We start from the raw sequence: 27,386 nt of genomic DNA, 5'->3' as shown, positions 1-27,386 counted from the left end.
ATATATCTCCCCATGACTCCTATCATCAAGGAATTTATAATCTAGTTGAGGGAGGAATATAGATGCCCACATGTTCAAAAAAGGAGAGGAATTAAATAACAACCCAAAACAACAACACCAAAGATGGGAAACGGAGCGCTGGCTGGTGCGCGCATCCGTGGAAGAAGAGATGGCAGGCATGTTCGGGGAAGTCATAGTGTGGGAACAAGAGCTTGGGCTGGACTCGAAGGATGTGTAGAGGTGAGCACGTGCAGGTGGAGAAGGGGGAGCACAGGCGGGAGGAACACACAGAGTGGTCTAGGACAGTAAGGGAATCCAGCAAACTAGGTGAGGCAGCCCTGGAGAGGAGGAGTAGGAGACAGGAAAGGTCATTTGGAGTCAATACAGAGAGTCCCAAATACCAGAGCAGCTAATAGGGCAACATGGAAGAATTGTAACTGGGAAGTGGTGGGGGTGGTTTAATGGACGTGACTTTGTTAGCTGGTCAGTGTGGGAGCACCTGCAGGAGGGGGAGACAGGGAGAGGCAGGGGCCAGCGAACCGTTGCAGCAGTGAGTGGAGATGGGGGCTTCTCTCAGATGGGACAGCAGGAACTGGAAGGAAGAATACTGAAAAGAGAATCCAGAGGACTTGGTAAGGAAAAGGAGTGAGAGAGTAAGAGATAGAATACATGGTAACTCACATTATTTCATAGACATGGTCACTCTGGGTCTACTACAGAGCACTGAAAACACAGCACATGGGGCCCTGCACAGGGCAAGCACTCGTGACTATTGGCTTTTGTTGCTATTATTAGTATTAGTATTTTGTCCTATTTTATCTTCTCACTGTCCCTATGGGATTGTCCAGGATAGTTCTGTTATACTATTACATAGCTGGGAGAGCCACTGAGGGACTAAGGAATGACTGACATGTAATTTTTTTTTTTTTTTTTTAGTGACCAAAACAACAATAATTGGTCTTCAGACTCTTTCCTCAACAATATTGTTTTTAAAAATCAGGATGACAATAATAAGCAACAACCAGGCCAGACCCCAAAATTATGACTCCTGTCTTCAAGGAATGGGCGAGACTCCTCACCAAAGTGCTTTCACATGCAGAAGCCATGCCACCCAATGGTATCTCTCCAATCTCAACAAGCTTTCTTCTCTCTAGGGTGGTGGACTGGGGAGTTGACACCCTCATTATTCTTGAAGTGCATTGTATCACGAGGACCTGGAGGATGTTTCTGATGCTGCTTTACCACAATATTGGCTCCATTTTTCTTGTCAATCCAGTCACCAACAATTCAGAGAATGCATTGCTTGCAGAGAAATTTTGCTCTAAGAAAGACCCTTCTGTGAAAGCAACACTGATCAATGGCCCAGGAGCTGTAAATAGGGAACACAATTTTAAGTTAATACAAAGGTTGATTTGACAAACTGGGTACTTGGTCCAAAGCAAACCCAATGAAGTTCAGTGGTAATCAGTGTAAAGTTTTAAACCTATTAGAAGAGAGGGAAGTGATACCATTAAATATATAGGTAAGGGGCGCCTGGGTGGCTCAGTCAGTTAAGCGTCTGCCTTCAGCTCAGGTCATGATCCCGGGGTCCTGGGATTGAGCCCCACATCGGTCTCCTTGCTCAGCGGGGAGCCTGCTTCTCCCTTTGCTGGCCGCTCCCCCGCTTGTGCTCTCTCTGTCTCTGACCAATACATAAATAAAATCTTTATAATAAATAAATAGGTAAGAATAAAAAAGTGGAAAGTGTGGGAAAGAATAAAAGCTACTAAGAAGAGAACAGCAGATGCAGAGTGCATAACAGGCAAGTGCGAATCAGCAGGCAAGTCTAGTGCTTTGTTGGGTGGTGGGATCGTGCCTGCTGTGTGTTACCAATCAGTTGAGAACATTAAGTGTGAATGTAGAATGAGACAATATTTGATAGAACAACACAGGACCAGCTAGCAACCATCCTATGAGAACCTGGAGTTGGCCCCCACTGGGCCTTCATGCCGTTTGGGGCTGACCAGCTGAAGGGAAATGGGAAAAGAGCCAGGATATCAAGGGGAAGAGAGTAGGGCCTTGAATTCTGGAGTCCAGAGTGGAAAATCTAGGACGAAGCAGGTGAGTGGCACTGAGCTGACTTAACAATAGGCTCCAAGCCAATGAGAGGCTCTTTCTGACAGACACAGTGCCCAGCCTGTCCTCCCCATTCTTCGGAGGGGGAAAGAGCCAGTGATGGGCTTTAACTCCATCAAAGACTCACCAACCCCACAGTCATGTCCTTGGGATCGCTGGCTTTTAAACCTGTGTGGAACAGGTTTCTTTTCTCCTGTTTCCTTGCCTTATCTCCCTCCATCTCTCACATCCAGGACGTCACTGGATTGTAGACGGCAACTTGTATCCACCACACTCCTCAGACACCTGATGGCCAAAATACCCTTTCTCGTGTCTACACCTTCCCCACCCTAAGATAGTTGAGAATATACCCAGAGGAAGGGAAGGGCCTATGTGAGTCCCACTTCCCAACCCAACGGAACAGGGCCTCAGCCCTTTCACCAGCAGGAATGGTTTCGTGCCTAAGTTAAATCAGCAGCAGTGAGATCCTGTCCGTCTTCAGTGGTCCCTCGCAGGAGACAGCTCTGGGTATTGAGGAAGAATCTGGTCTCTGGAGACAGAAGGTTTGGAGTCACAGGTAAGTTACCTAACCTCTCTGTGGCTTAGTTTACTTATCTGTAGAATGCGGACAATAGTAGTACCTACCATGTGGGGTCGCCATGAAGATTAAGTAATATGGGTCAGATGCTCTGAATCAAGCAAGGCACACCTTCAGCTACTAGGTAGATGTTTGCTAGTTGTTTAAAGACTGTTGCTTTTTCATTGTGATGAACGAGGTTGATCTCAAACCCGCATTCACACCCTGAGATTGTCATTATGCTATCATAAATACCAGCCGTAGGCCTCTTTATTTATCAGATATCCTACTGGCTTATATGGATATTTTATTCACCAGGCAGAAAGCACAAATGCTCAATGTGCAGTTAAAAACTGTAGAAAGACACAGTCTTGCTTAGAGAGAGGCCTTTATAAGATTTTTTAATAGAATAATATATGCATACTAAAGAATTTTTGGCAAATGTACACACAAAAGATTTTTTAAAAATCTGTCCCATTCACTACTACCCGTGGCCCCTACTTACATTTTGTTATTTTTTTCTTCCAGTCTTTTCTCTGTATTCTGATGGAAATTTTAATGCCATTATAACCGTTCAGCATGTCATTTCCCAAAACTCCATTCTGCAGAACTCTCATGCTCGGGGATGATCGTAGATGTTGGTTGGATTAAGGACTACGGGGTGAAATAAGTTCAGAAGCAGTAGGTCAAACCACAGAACTTCCCAGAACCTTCTCTGTTGATGTGCATCAGGAAGTCCTGAGTGGGGCATATGATACCAAGCATTTCCCAAATATATTTGACACAGGAGTAGGATTCCAAAAAACACACTCTGGAAAACCGCTACTCTACAATTTTGTATTCCACTTGTCATAAGCATTTCCACATTTTTCATACACGTTCTTCACATCCTTTTAAATCACTGCATAATAATCTACTAAGTAATCTATATGCCATAGATTACTTAACCATTTTGTTACAATGAGACATTCAGATGAATTTCAAATTAATTTCCAATTTTGCTAATATAAATAAAGCTGTTTTTTTGAACTGTAGGTTTGAAAAAAATGAGAATGTGTTTAGGATTAATTTCTTAGGACAGATTCCCAGAAGGAGAATTACTGGGTCAGAAGGTATTCGTGTTGTAAGGTCAGGGTGCCTGGTGCCAATTTGTTTTTCAACAGGTCTGTATCCATTTTCACTACCCAGCACAGGGTGACAGTGCCCACATGCCACACCCAGAGCCAGGCGATTGGTCAAAAGGCTAAAAAAAGTAGGGCTGCTGATGGCTACTTTCATCAGCCTTCATTAGCACCCCCTCAGGTAACAACTTTTGCAGCTGTCATATCTGGTGCCAGCCCCTCGACCCTTTCCCCTGCTTCTCTCTCTCCCAGCTCCTCAGACACAGGCTCCAGTCTGGGCAGTGTCTGAGCTAATTGCACAGAATAAAGCCTGCACCCATACCCTCACCTCTAACACTAGGGAGGCACGAAAGAGGTTCTGGTCCCAGTAAGGTGCTGGTAAATATAGAACACCAACTCTCCAGGGGAGAAAAGGCCCTGATTGGTGGCATTTGCCACTCCACAGTATTCATACCCTCCCCATGGCTGATTTCAAGCTAACAAGCTGTGAACAGAATGTCGCTGGGCTTGGAACTCCGAAGAGGTATGCCCAGAGGCTCCTGTGAGTCGGTAGGTTGGGCTCCAGACCCCACTGCCCAGCCACGGTTGCTAGCCCACTGAACTTCCTTCTTGTCTCCTCCCTACATGGCTCCTCCCCACCCCCATCTGCATTCCCCTCCATGTCCAACCACACCCAGGATCCACGGTAGCCCCTGGGGCTCAGACAGCCCCTGAGCTGCAATCCCCTCTACACACATCCCAGACTGCGGCTCAACTCGATTCACTATACACGTCCATGGGGTTCAACTGCCAAGTACCCTAGCCCATAGATACCTCCACTCTTATGCCATCCACTCAAGCTGACACCACTGTGCCCCTGTCCCCCACCCCATGACTCTGCTCTGGCCACGAAGTCTTGGCCTATCCTGCCTCACGCAAGCCCCCTGCCAGCTCCTTGCCTCCCACTCTACTTCTGTAGTAACCACGCCTCTCACCTTCTTTGCCTCCAGTTTCCCACCCAGGATTTACTCCATGGATCTGGTGACAAATTCAGTTTCCACCTTCATAAACAATTAGATGATATTTTTAAATCATTCTCTCTGGCTGTTGCCAACCCCTTCCCCAACCCCTCCCCCTCTACCACACCCCTTGAACATGTACACACCTACTGAGGATTAAACAGTCCCTCCACCCCATGAGGAGGCCCTGGTGTTTTTCCAACCGTCCACCCCCAGGACCAGGCACCATCCACTGTGTCCTCCACTCAGTATGGTCAGGGATGCTTAATCTCCAGGCTTGAGGCCATCAGACTTCCGAGCTTGACTCTTAGTTGGAACATCTTGCTCTGTGTCCCATCCGTCTGATTAGATAACCCCTAACTGTCCAGTCCAAACTTACCACTGGAAATCACTGAATCCCCTTGAGAACCAGCTGCTGCCACGAGGGACGAGTAGAGTCGGCCATTCCTAATGTCGGGAGTCTTAACGAGAAAACACCCTCCCCACCACCACATACACTGTGCCCCGAATAAGGTTCCCCCAGCCCTACTGCTTGCTTTCGCTCCCATGGTCCCTCGGACCACCCGATAGTTCTCATGTGTCAGCCACAGCTAGGATGAGTAGGCTAGGAGTGCAGAGGAAGAAAGAGGACAAGGAAAAAGAAAAAGAAAAAAAAAAGAATATAGAAAGGAATAGTAGGGTACCAGGGGTAACAGAATGCGTCATGTTCTCCAAAATTCCATTGGTATTTCCAGACCTAGGAAACATAAATAATGGCTTCTACTTAAAAACGAAACAAAACAAAATGGATGAATTACTTTTAAGATTCCCAACCAGGATCCACATTCCAACTGTGAGGATTGTTACCCCATCCAAACATGTGTATGAAATAGTTAACAGTAATATTCCTGAGTTGAAGCAGGGAGGGCGCTTAACAGTGTTACAAGGAAGCATATGGATCCCCATATTTTTTACCAAAGGCAATCTATTCTAAGCTCGGACTCAATCTGGAAGTTACTCTTCCCCCAAAATGAGTCAAGCTCAAACCCCTTCACCCTATCACTGTGCAGGGCACTGTGCTGGAGACGGGAGAAGCAGGCGGGAGGAGGCAGGGAGAAACAGAAAGCTAGGATCATTCAAATAGAAATCCCATATAAAGTAAAGCTAGTAGTTGGCATTTGGCTGATTATATTGGAGGAAGCACCCTTCCTAAGGAGCATGGCTGGTAAAGATTCTTTACTTAAGTGAACCTGGAAGAATCACATAAACAGAGACAGATGATTTTCTGTGGTTAGTAATGAGGATCTTGATACAAGAAACACAATATCCCAACCCAAACCACTGGGGCACAGGAGTCAGGGGAATAGCATAACCTAAAAGAGGGAAAATTGAGAGTAAAGCATAATAAAAACTATCTCCTCCTCCCTACCCCCAGCCACACATGGTTTCGTTAATTCCTTAATGAGGATGGATTGTAATTAATATCAGAACTACACAGTATAATTATTGCATATAATTATACTTGAGTTAACTGTAGAGTAAAATCATATATAGCTTGATTCTGTAGTTTGAGTTTTCAATTCATCTTTTTGCGGGTAGGGAGGGTGCTTCATAGGTCCTTCAATAAAGAATGTCTCCAGGAATATACGTATATCAGGTGGATCTTTGGATATTACATTCAAGACTCTGATGCTCAGAATTGCCAGAACCAGCAGCTGCATCTCCTACAGACTTCTGTCTTAAACAGACGTATTCCTACCCCACAGGCCAGCCCAGGAAAGGAGCAGCTACTGGCTGATCCGGAACCTGCCTCAAAATTAAGGTGACCTCTTGGTCGTCAGGTGTCTTGGGCCTCATGTGGGCTGCGTGGGCAGTTTCTGTGGGTCCCTGGCCCCTCACCTCTAGAGGCTGCATGTCTCACTCATCCCACTTACTCCCCCACACCCTCTGGGACCCGAAAGCTCTTTCCCTCCCTTCCTGCTTCTCAGAGTGCAATCCATGGACCTCCGATGGTCATAAAGTTCAACAGAGGAAGAAGAGCAAGCTTTCACCTGTTCCAGAATGCAAATCATGCATAGTTAATGAAACTTGGACCTCTCCATGATGTGTGTGTATGGGGATGTGGGGTGGTTAGAGAGGGAGGGGGGTGGAGAGAGAGAGAGAGCGAGAGAGAGGGAGAGAGAGGTCTGGTAAGTGGTCTCCAGTTGAACCCCAGAGGATTGGAGGCTGGGGGGGGAGGGGCAGTCAAATGGCAGGGGCCATTCTCCCTTCCTCTCATTTCCTGCCAGCACTGGGGAGGTGTTTCTTGCCTCAAAGCCTCTGCCACTGTCTCGGAAGAGCTGTTCATTCCTTCAGGCGCTGTTTTCATTCCCAGCACCACCCTCTCCTCACCCCTACACCCTATTCTGCAGAGTGGCTGGGACAATGCTTTCCAGGGGCATAGGGCATTATCTCAGGCAGAAAGACTTCTTTAAAATTAAATTAATTAATTTGGAAGACACTTGTAACTCTCCCTTTTCCCTGGACGCTTTCTGTCTTTGCTCTCCAAAATCCTTCTTCCCTCCCCCCACCATGGGACTCTTCATCAGTTGACCTTCTTGCCGCCAGATCCCTCCTTCCCCTCCTCCGGGTCCTGCAGCACAGGATCTGGGGTGACAGAGGTTCCTGGACCCAAGCTTCTGCTGCTCAATGGTAACTAAACGACAAGCCCCTGACCCGATGCCTTCCAGCTTCGTCACCCTCAAGAACAGTCTAAAGTTTGAACCCTTGACCTCCTTCAAGAAGCACTCAGGCAAGCAGCGCCCCCACCTCTGGAGGGGCAGAGAAAGCAAAGGACAAGCAGCTCAATGCTCCCCGGGGACCTGCGTACCCACCCTTCCCTCACCCCTTCCTGCAGCCTGGAATACCACCACGAGGAACCTGCCAGACACCAGAGAGAGACGGAACCACCCCTTGCTGCCCCCACACCCAGCCTCCTGTCCCCTCCGCCAGCTCTCAAAGGCCACCCTTAGACAGAGTAAGTGACACTAAAAACAGCAATTCTCCCCCCCACTCCGCCCCCTCCTGCCCACTGATAATAATGGGCCGAGACACTTTTATTATCATTATTAATTAGCACTTTCAAGCAATGGAATTAAATCAATATGGTGGACTGAAACTAATTTTAACAAGCCATTGAGATCAATCATTGGGACTTTTATCTACATAAATGCCACTAAACTCAGCTCGTTAGTGTAACATTAGCTGGAAAGAAAAAGAAGCGAGACTGGCGGGGTTTTAATTAGGAAGACATAAACCGAACCACAATTTTTCTTCTTTGATTTGCTTTTAATCTCATCTGCAAAGCTCTTCTGGTGCTGCCCAGGCTGATTTTCAGTCCCAGACCACTTGGGCAGGAAGGGGAGGACAACAGAGTGAGGAGAAGCAAAGGGCAAGTGGCGAGGAGCACTCAGATGGGGGGCCTCCCCCAGATGGACAGGGTCCTCTCCCTGTCTCCCCTAAATCTGAGATCTCAGACTCCCGTTGTCAGAGCTGACCACTGTTCCCCTTGTGTGCACCACTGGTTAGCATGTATTCATTTCTACATTGGGTGAAAATTATTTATGTCCATTGATTCATTCAGGGAACAACAGATGAGCACTTAGTATGTGCCAGGCACGCTGCTCACTGCCCTCAGAGAAGAAAACAAAACGAGCCAGATGTGATGCTCTTCCCCCAAGAAGCCCACATCTGGTCTTCTGGCCCTCCTAGACTGATGGGCCCTGGAGGGCAAGGACTCTCACTTCTTTATCTGTGTGCCCCCACCCCCATCTAGCCCTGTGCTCTGCACCCACGGAAGCCCAGGCAGTGTTGGGGCCAGTGATTAAGAACCCCACTTCTCTGCCCACACATCTGCCCTCTCTCTGCCCGGGCCCTGGAGCCTGCCACGCCACACCGTCCCCATTCCACGGGCACGTAGCCCCATTCTGAATGTTACACCTCTGTTCTTGCTGTCACTGGCTCTAAAATACCCTTCCAGCCTTGCTCCCTGACCGTCTGTGGCTCCTTATTCTTCAAGCCCTGGTTTTCAGGTCGCCATGGGAACGGCACCTGTTATTGGACTGTCTGGACCCCCCCACCTGCCCAAGTCTCGCTCTGTGATGCCCCCATTGCCCTGCATTCCTGTTCTCTTCTGATGGGTCCTGCCCACTGTGCTGCTAAACTGTGAGCCCCTGTAGGTAGGGCCTGGACCTCAGCAACCTTTCTACCTCCAGCACTCCGTGGGATGCTTGGCAGGGAGCTGGCGCTCATTGTGGAATGTGGGCAAGCACAGAGCCATCTACGTTTGCCCAGATCAGGATAAAAGCACACGTCAGCATTCAAGGTTCCCCCACAACCTCTCCCCATGAATACTTCTAGTATTTCCTCCCACTGCTCCCCAACACAAGTCCTCCATCTAGATGGGCTTTACACATCCCATGTCCATATTCTTGCCCACTCTGCTTGGTCTTTTCCGATGAATCTTGCCCTTCCTGCTCACCCTTCCAAGCCAGTCTCAAGCCCCATCTATCCAACCTCCCTTTCCATGCAGCCTTTCCTGATCACAGGAGCCCTCCCTGCTCTCTCCCTGTTTGGCCTCCCATGTGGGCCTTATCATCAACTCCCTTCCACAATGACTTAAACATCACGTCCTGGCTTTCCTTCTGGGTGAGGGATAGAACTCTTCCCATGCAGCACTGTTTCTAGGAAGCAGATCATCCCTCAGTGCAGCAGAGTGTGTGGCTGGGGTCAAATCCCAGCTCTATCATTTACGACATGCGTGAGCTCAGGTAAACTCTTTAATCTTGCTGTATCTTAGTTTCCTCACCTGTAGAATGGGAACCAAATAGGACAGACCTGAGTTTCTCATAAAAACTAAATCCATTAAATTGTAAAAAGCACTCAGCATTGTGCCTGGCACTTAGTAGGTGATCAATGTGTCTTTTATTATTGCCGTCATTGCTATAATTATTACTATTAGCAATTTGTTGTGCTCTGATTTCATCCCTACCCAGCAACCTGTTGATTATATAATTGTAATTTGGTTTCCCAACAAGAAAAGCCTCACTAATCTGTTGGCTAACATGAGAATCAGTCTGTGTATTAGATACGTTTCTCTTTGCAAATTAATAAGTTGACCTCCTAAATGTTATCTATCAATCTCTTATGAGTCAGGCTAGGTTAAATAGATCCCTAAGTCCAGTTCACCCCTGAATATACCAGCAACCTGGGGCCGAGGTCCTGCATCTTGGCAACCATACTAGGGAACCACCAACTTGGGGCTCTGCTTCTGCCACCAGCAAGACTTCATGGGCCAGATCAGATTTTAGACTCGTTTTACTTCTTTCCGCAAGCTGGTTAAAATCTCCACACTTCAGTTTTTATCTGTAAAACAGGGATAATATAGTAGCACTCGCATCCCATGGGTGACCATGAGGACTGGATGGGAGAATGAATGGAAATACCTAGACCAAAGCCTTGCACGATAACTGTTACCTCTCAGAACAGTTAATCATCATTCTACCTTGCCATACTTTCTCATTCTTACAGTCTGAAAAATACTTGACATTCACAAAACCCTTTCACATGCATTATCGTACTTCTCTCTGACAACCGTCCCCACCTAACAGAGAAGGAAACTGGGAAGGAACAGAGTCACTTTCATAAGGTCACACAGTTTGCAAATGACAAAGCTGGGACTCATACCCAGGTCGTCCTCCAAGTTGTGTCCTTTCCTTATAAAATATCTGCCCATCTGATAAATATCAAACAAACAAACAAAAACCCTACTGTTTGTTTAATTAAACTTTAAAACTATTTTAGGGGGCACCTGGGTGGCTCAGTCATTAAGCGTCTGCCTTCAGCTCAGGTCATGATCCCGGGGTCCTGGGATTGAGTCCCGTGTCGGGCTCCCTGCTCGACAGGAAGCCTGCTTCTCCCTCTCCCACTCCCTCTGCTTGTGTTCCTGCTCTCATTCTCATTCTCTATCAAATAAAAAAATGAAATCTTAAAAAAAAAACTGTTTTTGAAATTTTGAAATTGTGGCAGCACATTCTCATTCCTTCCGTGTCCTGCCCGTGTGATCCTTTCTAGCCATACTGAGAAGATGCCCTGGTTTTCAATGCCCTGGATCAGAACACCAACCCGCTTGCTCTGTGGGGACTGACAAATACAGGCCGGGAGGCTAAGAGCAGACCAGATTTTCTACATCCCTTGGGCTTCTTCACAGGGCCTTGGCCATCTCCACGGCATCTCCTAAAGAACAGGAATAATCGGCAGCGTTAGGACAGGCCTCAGACACAGCAGAGGGCCCTCTTCATCCTGATGGATGCTTGTGTGTCCCTGTGTGGTGTGGCAAGTTCTCAAGTCACAGAAGCTTGGAAAAAACCAAGCTCACTTGAGAGTCACAGATCTGGTTGCTTTTATGCTGTCTAGCTAAAATTAGACAGTCTCCTCTCTGGAGAGTCCCCACATCTGGACCCCCAAAACACAGATGGTGAATGGCTATAGGCCTTGAGGGTGGAGACCCTGAAACAGGTTGACCTGGGTTGCCTCCCAGTGCTCTGGTGAGCTGTCCCTATGCTTAGGCCCATGGGTGGCCCAGTCATTGTCCAGCTTTCAACTAGCGCTCTATTTTGACTTAGAAACCGGACATTTCCATTGCCCTTATGACTTCTTCTTGAACTGAACTCATTACCATCCTCTCCTCACCATCTCCGTACCCCGACCAAAAATGTCTTAACTTCCTCATGTCTAACAATGATCCCATCATTCTCAGGGTCTCCCAGACTCAAGACCCTGCAGTTGTTCTTAAATTCTTTTACTCTAATTCTCCAAATTCAAAGAGTACTAAGCATAGGCATAAATGAAGCACTAGGTGTAGACTTTGGTCATGGCCCTTCTCATTTCAGATTTGAATCTACAGGAGTTCCCAAATTTGTCTCCCTAACAATGGAGTTCTTCCTAGTCAATCCTTCTAAATCAAAGACCGCAAACCTCTTCCATGAAGGGCAAGATAATAAATATTTTAGGCTTTGTGGGCCATACCGTCTCTGTTGTAACTACTCAACTCTGCTGTTGTACTGTAAGAGTGGCCATAGACAAATATGAATGAATGGGAGTGGCTGTGTTCTAATAAAACTTTATTTACAAAACAATGCCAGGCTAGATTTGCCCTATGGGCTGTGGTTTGCCAACCCATATTTTATATTGCTGTTGTATTAATCTTCCTTAAACACTGTAGTTCTCGGTATTTTGCAAAAGTATAATTAGATCTAGAAATAAGACTGCAGTTCTAGTCTTCTGTAGCAGACATTGTTGATGGCCTGCCTCCTATTTCCTTAGCCCACCTCTGAGTACCTACAGCCTCAGATGACAGCTCCTGGGAACACTGATATCTTCCCCGCTGAGCCTACCTCTCTCTGCTTCACTGCCCAAGGGTGTTCTGTAGTGTTCTGGGAGCTTGCTTAGCTTGTGTGCAAAGAAGGAGAGATACTGGGCCTTTAACACCCCAAAGAACAACCTCACCAATGGGATGTGAATTGGTATATAAATATAAGACTTGCCCATCCCTTGGGAAGACAGTTTTGAGGTGCATTCTGTATGGATCCACAGAGGGTCCTATTGAGAGCCAATTGCCCACAACAGTAACCCATCAATCAACTTACCTTCATCAGCTTTTCTCCCACTGCTGTCACATTTTCTCTACCCCCTTGGTTGCTTCCTAGGATCTTTGTGTCTGGGACTAAACTAAGATGTCTCCTAATTCAGGACATTTTCTTCTCATTTTATCTCCCTTCATAAGAGTCTGCAATGGCACTTTTACTTCTGACAACATGACAGACTAAGCATTCTAAAAATATCTTCTGTATTACTCAGCCATAAAAATGGATGAGATCTTACCATTTGTGACAACACGGTTGGACCTAGGGAGTGTGTTATGCTAAGTGAAGTAAGTCAGACTGAAATATAAAAACCATATGATTTCACTTATACATGGAATCTAAATCACAAAATAAATGAATAAACAAACTAACCAAAAGCAGAATTAGTCCTATAAATACAGAGAACAAACTGATGGTTGACAGAGGGGAGGATGTGGAGGGATGGGCAGAATGAGTGAAGGGGAGTGGGAGGTACAGGCTTCCAGTTATGGAATGAGTAAGTCACAAGGATATAGTCAGTAATATCATAATATTATTATATGGTAATAGAAGGTAGCTACACTTGTGGTGAGCATAGCATAGCATATAGAGCTGTTGAATCACTATGTTGTACACCTGACACTAATATAATATTGTGCATCAACTATACTTAAATAGAAAATTAAATTAAATTAAAAGTATAATATCTTCTAACCCTTAATTAATTAATTAATGTGGCTTTGTTATGAATAGGAAATGGGATGCTAGGCCTTGACCTTATTCAAGGTTGAGGCGCTACACCCAAGACTTCCACATAAAGCTATATCCTCAATGAAAGGACAAACTGAAGAAAAAAATACAGCCTTCTAGCAAAGGAAAAATGTCTCTGTGGTGGCTTTATATATTTTTTATATATATAAAATAATATTCCCTTAAAATTCATAACCTAGATCTATTTTCACTGGGGTCAGGCATTTGGATTCATACTACCCACATGTAAAAGAAATGTTAAGCTGATAAATTAAATGAAAGTTGTCCAAGTTTGGTAGTGACCCAGTGCCAAACAGAAGCAAATATAAACCCTTCTGAAAACAAAGTCCTCAACACAGACCCCATAGATTATGTTCAAGCAAATAAGAGCTCAAGCAAAAAATTATCAAACAAAAGGAGAAACAAGCTACCTTAAGCCTACATCAGCAAATGAAAAATGACCCCCTCGAAATTTGAATATTGGGTTATCAGAGAGTGAATATGATATAACTAACTATGTAGTGTTTAAAGAAAATAGATAAAATTGGGAGAATGAACAAAATACAAGAAAGGTTCAAAAATGACAAGGAAAAAAATTTTAATTGAAATTCAAAATACAATCATTGAAATTAAAAACTCAATGCAAAGGTTAACATCAGACTAGACACCCCTGAAGAATAAATCAGTTAAGTGGAAGAAAGCTGATGATTTATGCAGAACCTAGCATACAGTTAGGAGATGGAAAATATGAATGAAGAAGAGGTCAAGAAACATAAAGGATGGAAATTAGAAGGCATAGCACATGTTCAATTAAAGTTATAGAAACAGAAATTGAAAGAGAGACAATATTCAAGTAATAATGACTAAGATTTTTCCAGAATATGTGAGACATAAATCTATACATAAAGGAAGCACAACCATACACAGTATAAATGAAATGAAATGCATACCTATGCACCTTGTAGTGAAACTACAGAACAGCAAAGCCAATTAAAACATCTTTTTAAACATCCAAAAGACTGATTACCAAAAATAAAAATACAAAAGAAGAAATCAATAATTAGACTAGCAACAGACTCCTCACTTGTGACAATGGAAGACAGAGTATAATGGAATATAGTCAATGTGTAGGGGGGGAAAACTGTCAATCTTGAACACTGTATCCAAAAGATTTGTATTTCAAGTTCCTTTCAGATTAAAAAAATTAGTTTTCTGCCAAGATATCCTCACTGAAAGACTTAATTTAAGAAATAAAATAATCCCAGAAACCAATGCAATGAAAGAAGGAACTGTAGGCAATGCAAATGATAATATGTGTATAAATTAAATATAGTTTAAATATAATATAAACATATTGTATAATAGAAAATATAATACACAAATTTAAAGCGTAATATGTATGTAATAAAATTAACCCCAAAAGCAATATACTCTGAATATAAAATTCAAAATAATGGTCACTCTTGGGGAACAAGGAAGATAACTACAGGGAAGGAGAACACAGAGGGCTTCAGGGGTATTGATTTTGTTCTAATTTTTAAGTAGAATAGGGGGTACACAGCTTTTATTTTGTTCTTTATACCTTATAATTACACACACGTGTGTATTTGTATAAATGAAATATTTCATTAAAAGTTTTAAAATTTCAAAAAAGATCAACAGTGGCTCCATATTGTTCCATTAAGTTCAAGCTCATCAGCCTGGCATTTTAAGCCTTTCCCCAGTTGGGTACAACTTCTCTCTCACTCTTGCCCAATATAGGTTCCTTCCTCTAGAGGGAATTCCCTATTGCCATCCTTCTGCTCTTCATCGACACTACCAGATTAATTCACATCTCCAAGACTTTGCTCATTTTGTCCTCTTCATCTTTTCTTCTATCTACAATGCAAACTCTATAGTTCCCAGAAAAAAAATAAAAAATAAAACATTTCCCCTACATGAAGCCTTCCTGAATTTACCCCAGGACACAGGGATCTCTCAAAAACATGAAATACTTCTGGGACTAGTGAACTCTGTCTGCCACACACTCTTGGTGTTCAATGTGGGTGGAAGTCTTATCTCCTAACTAGCCAGTGAACTCCTTGAGCGCAAACAGTTCTCATTAAGAAATGTCTGCCCAAGACTCAGGCCAACTAAGTTCATGCCTCAACAAAAATTACAAATTATCTTTAAGATTCTTCACAGACAACAAATATATGAATGGCAAGGGTGTACTGAGTTGAATTAGGTCTTCAAGGTCCACAGCTAGTTCTTTACATGGTCAGAATGCAAACCTAAGTCTCTTGACTCTCATTCCAGTGCTCTTCTCATTTCCCAATGTGCTCATTTATGTGATCTTAGAAGTTATAAGGTTGTTTTCTCTTCTGAAACCTCACAAAGAGGTTTGTGATAAAATAGCAATTAACTAATACCTTTGCCAATAGATACTTGAGAACTATGGGATGTTCGTTCATTATCAACTTATTCATTCAGCAAATATTTATTGAGTGTTTATGTGGCAGGCATTGTCCTAGGTGCTAGGGATGTTCTAGTTAAGGGAGTCTTGACAATAAAGTAAACAGGCCAAATATATTTTATGTCAAATGTTGATGCATGCTATGCAGAAAACTAGAGGGAAGGGCATTAGCAGTGTCCGGAGGTCAAGATGGACATCTCAGGGTGAGCAGAGAAAGTTTTCCTGAGAAGACAACCTTTGAAGACAAGCACCCAAAGAATGGAAGCAGGAATAAGGGAAGAATGAAAGAAAGTAGAAAGAAAGAATGATTGCAAAGTGAGTTACCAGGAGCCCTTGGATAGCCTCCCAGTCCTGATTCCTTGGTTTTTCCTGGACCCAAGATAACAAGGACAGAGAGCAGGCAAGACTCTTCTGCAAGGTGAAGAAGTCACAGGTCTGGCAGAACTGATTAGCAAGCTGAGGTGGAAGATAGCAAATCCTGCCTCCCAGGAAGTAAACAACAGAAATAGAGGGTTTATTTCTTTTTAAAGATTTTATTTATTTATTTGACAGAGATATAGCGAGAGAGGGAACACAAGCAGGGGGGGTGTGAGAGGGAGAAGCAGACTTCCTGCCAAGCAGGGAGCCCAATGCGGGGCTTGATCCCAGAACCCTGAGATCATGACCTGAGCCGAAAGCAGACGCTTAATGACTGAGCCACCCAGCACTCCAGAAATAGAGGCTTTAAGGACCAGGGTTTCCTGCTCTCATAGCAGACTTTTAATTCCTTGGATTCTTTCTCTCTCATATAGATTTCACACACACTACAGACACACACACACACACACACACACACACGTGTGCATGCACACACATCAGTTCCTAACAGAATATCTGACAAGACACTCCCTCACTGCTTTTGGAAGTTTTGAGGCAAACTCTTAGGACTTCCATGATTTCACCAGGTTACTTATGGGGGGAATATAGCAAGGCCAAGGAACTTGGTTGGGAGGTTGGGGGAAGAGCTGTTTGAATACACAGAGTATGAAATCCTATCACTAAAACAAACAACCAAAAAAGCTATGGAAAATAATTCTATCAAATTAGCTAGAAATTCCCTGAGATTAATCTGTCTCTGGAACTCAGCTGGGCCCCCCTAATGTCATCTAGGAAGGTCTAAGACACCAATGAGACTGCACTATCTCACCTTTCATCCATCCTCTGAATCAACATGGGCCTCCTCCTGTATTTTCTATGGAAAGCATGGTTTTTGGAGTCAGACAGACCTGGGTTTAAATCCCAGCTCTTTGTGGTACAGAAACTTGTACTTGTCTTAACTGTTTGTTTTTTTTTTTTTTTTTTAATCACTGCACAATCTCTCCCACCTACTGTATATTCCCAGAGACAGATCTTGTTTTCTTGAGTATGTTTCTCAATAAGCCACTTCATGAGTCCTCTTAGGGGCATTCTTGAGTAACAATGGATGGTCCCAAGCTATTTCCTAGGAGCTTTCTGTTTCTCTGTCTCATATAGCCTTTTAAAACCCTGTCATCCCAAGAAATTCAGCTCTGGCTCAGCTTGCATACCATGTTCAGCAAAACAGAAGTTTCAATCTCCCTGTTTCACTGTCCCAGCTAATGACTCCCATCCTCAAGGCTGCCTCAGGGTTTGAGGTGGCTGTGGAGTTCTAGTCATCACATCTGTGTTACAGCCAAGGAGGAAAAGCAGAAGGTAAACAAGGGGCTCCTCCAGACTGAGTCATTCCCCTTCAATACCCCCTTCCAGAAGTGCCACCTACATCTCACTGGCTAGCACTCCGTTACAGAGCCACACATCACTGCAGGAAAGGTAGCAACATGTCCTGTTAAAAGTGAGGACTTGTTATGAGGGAGAAAGGGAGAATAGATGTTTGAGTGGGCCACCAGTGGTCTCTGCCAAAGTGCTAGAAGCCACCATTCAGGCACATGGAGATGGAAGTCACCCACACATGGATCCCACATTAAATGAGGATCCCATACCCTCATGCCTTGGCACCTTTGCCCAGGCCCATCACCAGCCTGGAGGATTTTCTGCCCTTTTTAGCTAACTCTAGTCTTTCTTTGAAACACCACTGCTATGCTACCTGCAGAAAATTTTCCTTATCCAACACTCTGTTCCCCAACCCTTACTCTCTGTTTTTGCTTATTGCAGTACTTTTCATATTCCTTGTACTTCTGTCTTTACTGAGCTAACCAGAATAAGAATACATCCCTATGCTATACTAAGTGCTGGTCAATTTATGTATTCCTATTATTTCTCTCCTTTTCCCCCCTTCTTCTTCCTTGCTGCCCATTTTTCTTTCCATATCTTTCTTTCTGTCATTCCCTTGCCTGTTCCTTGGGCCTGCCAGGGCATTGAAGGTAGGTCACCATGGAGTTCCACTGATGGTCTATAAGGCCAAAGAGTATCCTGATCCTAAATCCATTATATCAAAGCTTCAAAGCCAGAAATGGGTCACTAGTGGGTCTAAAAAGTCAGTACAGCTCCCAATATGTCTTAACTTACTCTTAGGAAAGAACTTAATGCTCCAGGAGAATCTGGTCCAAACTACACCATTTCAATGACCTTGACCTTGAGAAATGACAGTTTCCCTTATAGGATATCGTGACAAAGAGTGTGTCAAGGTACCAAAAAAAAAAAAAAATGCTGCATCCTTTGCAGAGTGCATGTAGATTTTACATGAGCTATGTGCGTTCTTGTGTCACCTTGAATAGCTTCTCCCAGCTGGGCCTTCAAGGTCACACTTCCATTGTTGAGACAGATCACCAAGGAACTGGGAAAACTTCAGTCAGGAAAAAGCAGTTGGGACACAGGCCTTCCTTCCCTAAGCCCTTCTGGACCAGAAGGTCCCTACTTGTCCCTCAGTGTCATATCTTAGAGGTGGCCTATAGCAGGGGTGGGGGCAGGGGTGATAGAGATAGTGATGAGGGCTTGCTACAAACATCCCATGAAGAAAGGCCCAAAAGCATGAAGGAGAAATTCTCTGGTAAGACAACCTGAAACAATGAAGAGCAAAACACTTCTTGCTAGGCAGATTATCAGATTTCATATCAATTTCTAGGTTTATCTCCCCTTTATTTATTATACTCAATCCTTTTGTAAAGTCATGTTTAAATGACTTTATCTTTGTGGGATCTACAGTATAAAGAAAGAGATCTCAGGTCAATACATGACCCAGGGGTGAAAGTACAAATAGTTTCTTCTTCCTCCTTCCCATCCCCCCAGGTGAAGGTAGTAGCTGAAATTATCATTGCTGAGGAAACAAGAAGTATTTACTTTTCCAAGGAAAGGTGACCATCTATAGCGTAAGAAAAATAAGACAAAATTGCCTGCTAAAGAACTAACTAGGGTACGGTGGAAAACACCTAATATTTTGATCAAAAAATCTGGGTTTGGACCTCTGTCCAGCCACTTACCGACTCAGAACCAGCTACTTAAGCTTCCTGAGAACCAGTAAAAGAGAAATTATAAAATCGACTTCAGAATGATGTCATAAAGATTGAATGAGATTTCAAACTGTAAATATAAATAACATGTCTCATATTAGAGTAGGTATCTATAAATACACTTTTGAACCTGACTCAGACCCTGGAAGAGCAAATACCAGAGCAAGGACTCATAGCCCTTTCCTAAAGCTAGTTATTTTGCCTTCTGTCTGGAACATCATTCTCTCTTCCACCCACCCCCCAAGTTAGTTTGCTCCTCTTAAACACTTCAAGATATTGACATGATGTCACATAGCTCCTATCAATACATTCATATTGAGTACCTAATACTAAAGTACACTCCCAAGCATTGATAGGGAATGGGAGTGGCCTGGCAGGATAGAGTCAGCTACCCAAGATTTACTATATTCAGGACCTTACAGTTTATGTGGAAGGTAAGACTAAGCTACTAGAGAGCAGCAGCAAACAATAGCCCTCATTCCAGAGTTTGGGGAGCCAAGGTGGTGTTTCTGCCAAGTTGCCAAATATGTCTACTCTTTTTATATATTCAGGAACAAGAAGGAAAACTACGGAGAGGATCCACGGGTGCACTGAGAGATGCACCCATGTGAGATGGATTTATGCCAAAACTTCATTTATCACCTGATCACAGTAAGTTCCCACTTTGAATAGTGAATCACAGTGGCATTTGGGGACCCAGTTACCAGTGCCAATTCAGAGCCAATTCTGTGTGTAGTAAATCCTCGAAAGGTCTGAAGATTTCCATTTACCTAGTGCACACTAAGTCTAGGAAATGGCCAAAGGCCCCTTTGAGAAAGGCTTAGAGGAATATTTGCAGAATACGGTTGTAGCAGGGTTGCATGTTCATCCTCAAGGGAGACCAGCCTCCCCTTCATTCAAGATTCTCAGGCTCTGTGACCTGGCTTATGCCTGAAGAGTAAGAAGCTAAGGCTCTATTGTGCCCAGTCAAATTAAGTTCTGGACATCAGATCTAGAGTGTAAGTTACAAAGCAAAATTACCTCCCAATCTCCTTCTAGAATTCCCTACTGCAGAACCTAATAGGAACACAGATGACAAAGAAGAAAGATGGTTAGCAGAGTGATAATCCTGGCATTACAGAGCAGAAACTACAAGGGTATACTTAGAAATCAAAGGCAGCAGCTTAATAACTAGTACAAATACGTCTTACTAAAACTGACACAAGAAAAATAGAAAACCTTTATGTTCTGACCATTAGATAAATTTGAGCACAAGTCAAAAGTATTCCTATAAAGCAACCTACAAACCCAGATGGTTTCATTGGCAGGTGCTACCAATTAGTCAAGGAAAAAATAATTCCAATTATACACAACCTTTTGCTAACTCATTATATGAAGATAGTATAACTTTTATATCAAACTCAACAAGGATTGTATAGAGAAAAGTATATTTCTATTTCATTCATGAGCATAGATACAAAAATCCTAAACAAAATGCTAGTAAGATGAATCCAGCAACATATAAAAATGGATAATAAATCTTACCAAATTGGATTTATTCCAAAAATGCAAAGTTGATTACATGTTAGAAAATCAATTAGTGCAACCCAACACAATAACATGTTAAAGAAAATATAATCCAAAAATCTCAATAGATGAATTTTTAAAAAGTACCTGATAAAATTTAATGTCCATTCATAATTTTTTTTAAATACTTTGAGTGCTTGGAAGTAATTTTTCTGGTATGATAAAGTTTATCTATTTAAAAAATTATAGATAATATAGTACCTACGGGTTAAACTCTGAAAGTTTTCCCTTTGAGATATGTACCAAGTGAAAGATTTTTCTATCACCATTTCTTTTCAATATTGTATTAGAGGTGCCAGCCCATGCAATGAGGCAAAACAGAGAAATAAAAGGGATACTGAAGAAAAGAAGAAACAATACTGTCATTATACACAGATAGTATTATTGTGTACATTAAAAAATCTCAATGAATCTGCAAATTAATTCTTTGAATTAACAAGAAAATATCAAGGTTCATATATATATGTATGTATATATATATATAAAATCAAGATACAAAAATCAATGATACAAACCACTCTGAAATAAGACAGTAGTTTCTTTTGGACTAACATTCCCACAGATAACATTTATAAAATACTTAAAAACCAACTATTTAAGGGTATAGAGGGCAACCAAAAGCAGTCAGAAACTGGTGAAGAATCAAACTTTGAAATAAGGAAATTGTCCTCAGTCTGTTTTTGCCTGAGGATACTCTATGGTCTATAGAACATGAGACATCTAGATGTCAAACAGAAAGCTTCTGGCTTACTGGCTTAAAGAGTCAGGAATTGGGCTTCCACAGCAGCTGAAAAATAAAATGAAACTTCTGGAAAAGAGTGGAGCATGAGGAAAGCCTCCAAATCTACACATAATTCCACCTAAATCCTTGACCAACCCCTGAACTTCACATATATGGGGAAGAATCTCAGGAGACCAGTGGGAAACAACAGCTGCATGGCTGAAAGAACTGAGCCTGAGCAAGGATTTCAATATTGCCTACTCCAGAAGAAACAGTTTGGAGTTTCAGTCCAGCCAAGTTAACTACTTGCTAGAAAAAAATAAACATTCTTCAAAGGAAGATAAAGGATATGCAGTCTGTACAACTTATCATTAACAAAGTCTAGCGTACAATAAAAAAATTACTAGACATTGGGGGGGTGGAGGAATAAACAGAAGAATGTGACCTAAGTCAAGAAAAAAAAAAATGTTGTCTATATAAGCCAAACTCTACACGTCCCAGATGTTAGCATTAACAGAAAAAAAAAAAACTTAAAGAAATTATTATAAATATAATCAAAGACTTTAGGGAGCTAACTTCATAATGAACAAACAGATAGGAATCTCAACAGAGAAATGGAAACCATAGAAAAGGACCAAATGAAAATTTAAAATTAAAATTACAGGGGCGCCTGGGTGGCTCAGTTGGTTAAACGACTGCCTTTGGCTCGGGTCATGATCCTGGAGTCCCTGGATCGAGTCCCGCGTCGGGCTCCCTGCTCAGCAAGGAGCCTGCTTCTCCCTCTGACCCTCCCCCCTCTCGTGTACTCTCTCTCATTCTCGCTCTCTCAAATAAATAAATAAATCTTTAAAAAAAAATTAAAATTACAGTATCTAAAATGAAAAGATGACTAGATAGTCTTAACAGCATATTGGGGACAGTAGAAGATAGGTCCAACAAGCTTATGGATAAATCATTAGAAAGTATCAAATCTGAAGAAAAAAAGAAGAAAACATTTTTGAGAAAGGACTAAGATATCAATGACCAGCAGGAAACTATCAAGAAGTCTGACATTCATGTAATGAGAGTCCCAGAAGGAGAGGGGAAAAAGACTGGAGAAGAATAAATATTTAAAGAAATAGGAGGAAAACTTCCCAAATTTATGTTAAAAACATAAATCTACACATCTACTAAGGAGGTCAGCAAATCCTATGAAGGATAATTCCTATGAAAACCACATGTAGGTGAATTATAGTAAAAATGTTGAAAACTAATAATAAATTGATAATCTTGAAAGCAGAAGGAAATGATATATTGCATACAGAGAACGAACAATAGGAATTATGGCTGAGTTTCTCATAAAAAAAAGCAATGTAAGCCAGAAGACCATGTAAAGACATCTTTAAATGTTCAAAAGGAAAAAAAAAAAATCTATCGTCCCAGAACTCTAAATCAAATGAAAATACCTTTCAAAACTGAAAACTGCTAAAATTTTTAGGACGAAGAAAACTGAAAGAATTAACCAGCAATGAACCTGAACTATAAGAAATGTAAAAAGTTCTTTAGATTGGAAGGAAATGATACCATATGAAACTAGGATTTACTGGAGAGAATAAAAGCACCAAAAAAGGTTAATAGTGGATTAACATAACAGAGTATATTTTTGTTTCTTTCTTTTAAAATCCTTTTAAAAGTATGTAACTGTTTTTTAAAACAAAATATGACACTGTATTATGGGATTCTTAACATATGCAGATGTAATATATATAAAGCATCAATAGTACAAAGGACTCAGGAGCAAGAATTAATATATACTCTTGCAAGATGCAAATTTTATGTGAAGGGATAAAATATTAACTCTAAAAATACTCTGATAAGTTGAGGATGCATATTTTAATCCTTACAGAAACCTCTAAGGATACAAAAGAAAGAAAGGTGGGAAAGGGAGGCAAGGGAAAAGGAAAGGGGGAGGAGGAGGAGGAAAAAGGGAGAGAGGAAGGCAAACATGAAGGAAGGAAGAAAGGACGGAAGAAAGGAACAAAGGAGGGAGGGAGTCTTGGCTTTGATTTTCCCAAAAGAAGGCAGGAAAGGAAAAACAAAGAAAGCAAAAGCAAGTGGAATAAATAGACAACAAATGACAAATGGTGGTGCTAAATTAAACCATATCAATAATTACATTAAATGTTAATTGACTAAACACTCCAATTAAAAGACAGAGATTGACAGTCTAGATTTTAAAAGTACGTTTCAACTATCTGCTGTGCATAAGAGATGTGTTTTAAATGAAAAGACACAGATAGGTTGAAAGTAAGATGACAGAAAAAGATATACCATGTAGACACTAATCATAAGAAAGCTAGAGAGTCTGTATTAATAACAGATAAAATGGATTTCAAGAGAAGTATTACCAGAAATAAAAAGTGACATTTCATAACGATTAAAAGATCAATTAATCAGGAAGAGATGACAATCGTAAATCCCTATGCACTTAATAACAGAATTTTAAGATACATGAAGCAAAAACGCACAAAATAAAGGAAGAAATAGATATATCCATGAAAATTGAAGGTTAACACTGTTCTCTAAGCAACCATAGAACAACTAAACAAAATAATAGAAATATAGGAGATCTGAACAACACTACCAACCGTCTTCATCTCATTATCATTTATAGAACACTCCACCAATGACAGAAAAATATACACTTTTCCAAAGCCACATGGAACATTCGCCAGAATAAACCAAGGCTCAATATATTTCAAAAACTTGAAGGGGAATTTGTGCAGCAGCATACCTTCAGGTCTAGCACAGGAACGTGCATACATCATCATTGTATTGTAATTTAATATAATAATTTTGGAGTCTATACATATATATATGTACGTACATATACATACACATACATACATGCATATTTATAAATATGCATATATTTTTATGGGATAAAGCAAATGGAGCAAAATGTAAACAACTGATGAATCTGGTATAAAGATATATGGAAATTCCTTGTACCGTCCTTACAACTTGTCTGTAATTTTAAAATTATAACAAAATCTTTTCAAAGTATCCCTATCTACCAGCAACAGGAAATGAAATATTTTAAAAGGTAACCATTTATAGCAAAGTATCTAAGAATGAGTCTTTATGGGGAGAATTATAAAACTTTGTCAAGAGACTTCGAAGAAGATCTAAATTGAGAGTTACACTATATCCATTAACTGTAAGAGTCAATATTATGAAGGTTTAAATAATCCCAAATTGTTTTGTAGATGTGGTAATATTTAAATCAAACTTCCAACAAAATTTTTTTAGAACTTGACAAGTTGATTCTAAAATTTATACAAAAATGCAAAAAGACAAGATTAAGCAAAACACTCCAGATGAGGAAGAAAAGGTGGGAGGACCTGCTCTACCAGATAGTAAGACATCATAAATCTTCAGTTATTAAGGTTTTATAATATCAATGCAGGGATGGACCTCCATGTACGGATTTTTGAGAGATGACAGAGATATCATTGTAGATCAATGAGAAATGAATGATTTTGCCAACACATGACCAATATGAAAATATGTTCAACATCATTAGCCACCAGGGAAATATAAATTAAAATACAAGGTATCACAGCATACACTACAATGGTTAATATTAAAAAGACAGAATATACCAAGTGCTCACAAGGGTGTGAAGCAACCAGAACTCTCACAGGCTAATGGTATGAAAAGTGCAAAATGGTAAAACCATTTTAGAAAGCTGTTTGGTGGTTTCTTTAATCCAACCTGAATTATTCCTGTGGTTCCTGTGGTTTTTGTGTATAAAGCTGGTTGGTGGTTTGACTTATAAAGTCAAAATTATACCTACTGTATGACCCAGCAATGCCACTCCTACATAATTTAGCATATGTCTTGGAAGCTTTGTTAGTAATTGCCAGGGGCACCTGGGTAGCTCAGTTAGTTGAGCAGCTGACTCTTGATTTCGGCTCAGCTCGTGATCTTGGGGTCCTGGGATCGAACCCCGCATCGGGCTCCATGCTCAGAGGGGAGTCTGCTTGATGATTCTCTCTCTCCCTCTGCCCCTTCCCCCACTCACGTGCTCTCTCTCTCTCTAATATAAATAAGTAAATCTTTAAAAAAAATAAAAAAAAAAAAACACTGCCGAAAACTGGAAACATTCCAAATGCCCATCCACAGAAGAATGGATAAACTGTGATCTGTTTATACACAGAATACCACTCAGCAGTAAAAAGGAACAAACTACTAACATCCAACAACACAGATGAATTGTAAAAGCGTTCTGCTAAGTAACTAAAAGAAACCAGGCAGAAAAGAGTATTTTCTGGATCATTCCGTTTACCAAATATCTGGAAGAGACAAACCTATAGCGACAGAAAACGGATCCATGATGGGGGAGGGGACTGAGGGCAAAGTTTTGAGGGTGATGACAATGTTCTATGTCTTGATGGTGGTGGTGACCCATGATGGTATACAGTTGTCAAAAGTCATCAAACTCCACTCTGAAAGAATGAATTCTATTGTATGTAACTTATACCTCAATAAATCTGATTTCTGAAATTGTAACTAAAGAAAACAGCCACGATGAGAGCGCCTTAAATATGGACCAAACTGGCAAAATACCAGGTCTGTTGATATCAAATTTTGGCAAGGATGAGGAGCCGCAGGAACGGTCGCAGACGGGGTTGTCAAGAAGCAGGCTCTGAGGTGGAGCCCGGTGTGGGAGAAGTTCATAATAAAAGGATGGTGGAAAAAACAGGAAAAAAAAAGTCGCTAAGGCACAGGCCTGACAAAGCTCTGATGGGGCGATCGGGAGTGAGTGTTGCTCATCAGACTGGCCCCACAGTGATGCAGAATGGCCCCGCCATTTTTCTCCTACCCACAGCCCTGGGACCCAGGCTGTCCCGGGAAGGGCGGGTCCCTGGGCAAAGGCAGCTCTGCGGTGGAGACAGGCCCTGCAGGAGCTGAGCAGGTCAGCAAGTCGCCCTGGAAGAAGGGTCTGTGCAGCCCACCTTCAGGTCTACCATGGGAACGAGCACACTCTACTGATGGTGTTGTGACTTAATACAACCATTTTGGACACCAGTTTGATCAAGCTGAAGATGTGCATGCCCGATGATCCAACATTCCATCCTCGGGGTGTAGCGTCGTGAAATGCATTCCCGTGCATCCTGAGATAAATGCTCATCACAGCACTGTCTGTAACAGCCCCAAACTGGAGACAACTCTAAAACTCATTTTGTAAATTACAACATATTCATAGAGTGAAATCATCAATAAATTATTTTATATCAATATATACATATAAAATGTATACAACGTATATATCGCCAAGAATGAACGAGATATAGCAACAAGTCACAAAGGTGAATCTCGCTGACATAATGTTGAGCAAAAAGAAGGCACAAAAGAATACCTCCAGCATGATTTCCTTCATACAAAGATTTCAAATTGGCAAAGCTAAACCCTATGGTTTGGGAATGAATATATAAATTATAGATCTAGGAAGTAACGTGGTGAAATGGGTTTCACAGAAGTCAGGATAGTGGTTACTATGGAGGGAGGGGAGGGGGTGCTCTGATTAGAATAGCATGTTCGGGAAAGTTACCAAAATTTTACCATCCATGGGTGTTCACTTTATAATTATTAGTCAAGCTATACATATACGTTTGAGGTACTTTTCTTTGTGCGTGTTGTATTTCACAAGAAAAATAAGGGAAAATAGGATGTACGTAATGGTTAAAGGAAATAAGCAAGTTTGCCTGAAAAAGAGAGGCTTTAGGGGTCATATAATGGTTATCAATCATCTAAGAGCTGCCCCACAGGGCCCAGCTAGGACCTTTGAGAGAAAGAATTTTCTAATGATTCAAACACATGAAGTGGGCCTCCGGGCTCAGCCATTCCTGGGCCTGTGCAATCCAAGGCTGGGGTGAGTGGCCTGGGACAGAGGGCAGGCCAGGGGCTCTCAACCTGTCTTCCAGCTCTGAGGTCTCAGGGACAAAGGAAGAAGGG

The 27,386-nt window shown here is 41.9% G+C and overlaps 1 long non-coding RNA gene across 1 annotated transcript in view; it reads right to left on the bottom strand.

The window, feature by feature from the left end:
• Positions 1 to 978: 978 nt before the first annotated feature.
• LOC118009978 overlaps positions 979 to 27,386 on the bottom strand; it is a 101,339-nt gene continuing 74,931 nt past the window's right edge. The window contains exons 3-4 of the long non-coding RNA XR_004679068.1: positions 3,177 to 3,325; positions 979 to 1,369 (exon numbers count right to left, since the gene is read on the bottom strand). This is a non-coding gene — a long non-coding RNA (uncharacterized LOC118009978). The remainder of the gene's footprint in view (positions 1,370 to 3,176; positions 3,326 to 27,386) is intronic.

This window comes from Mirounga leonina, unplaced genomic scaffold, assembly GCF_011800145.1.
Source record: "Mirounga leonina isolate KUSES-001 unplaced genomic scaffold, KU_Mleo_1.0 Mir_128, whole genome shotgun sequence".
Taxonomy (NCBI): Eukaryota; Metazoa; Chordata; class Mammalia; order Carnivora; family Phocidae; genus Mirounga; species Mirounga leonina.
The sequence above is the reverse complement of the archived record's forward strand: the minus strand, read 5'-3'. Positions and strand labels throughout refer to the sequence as shown.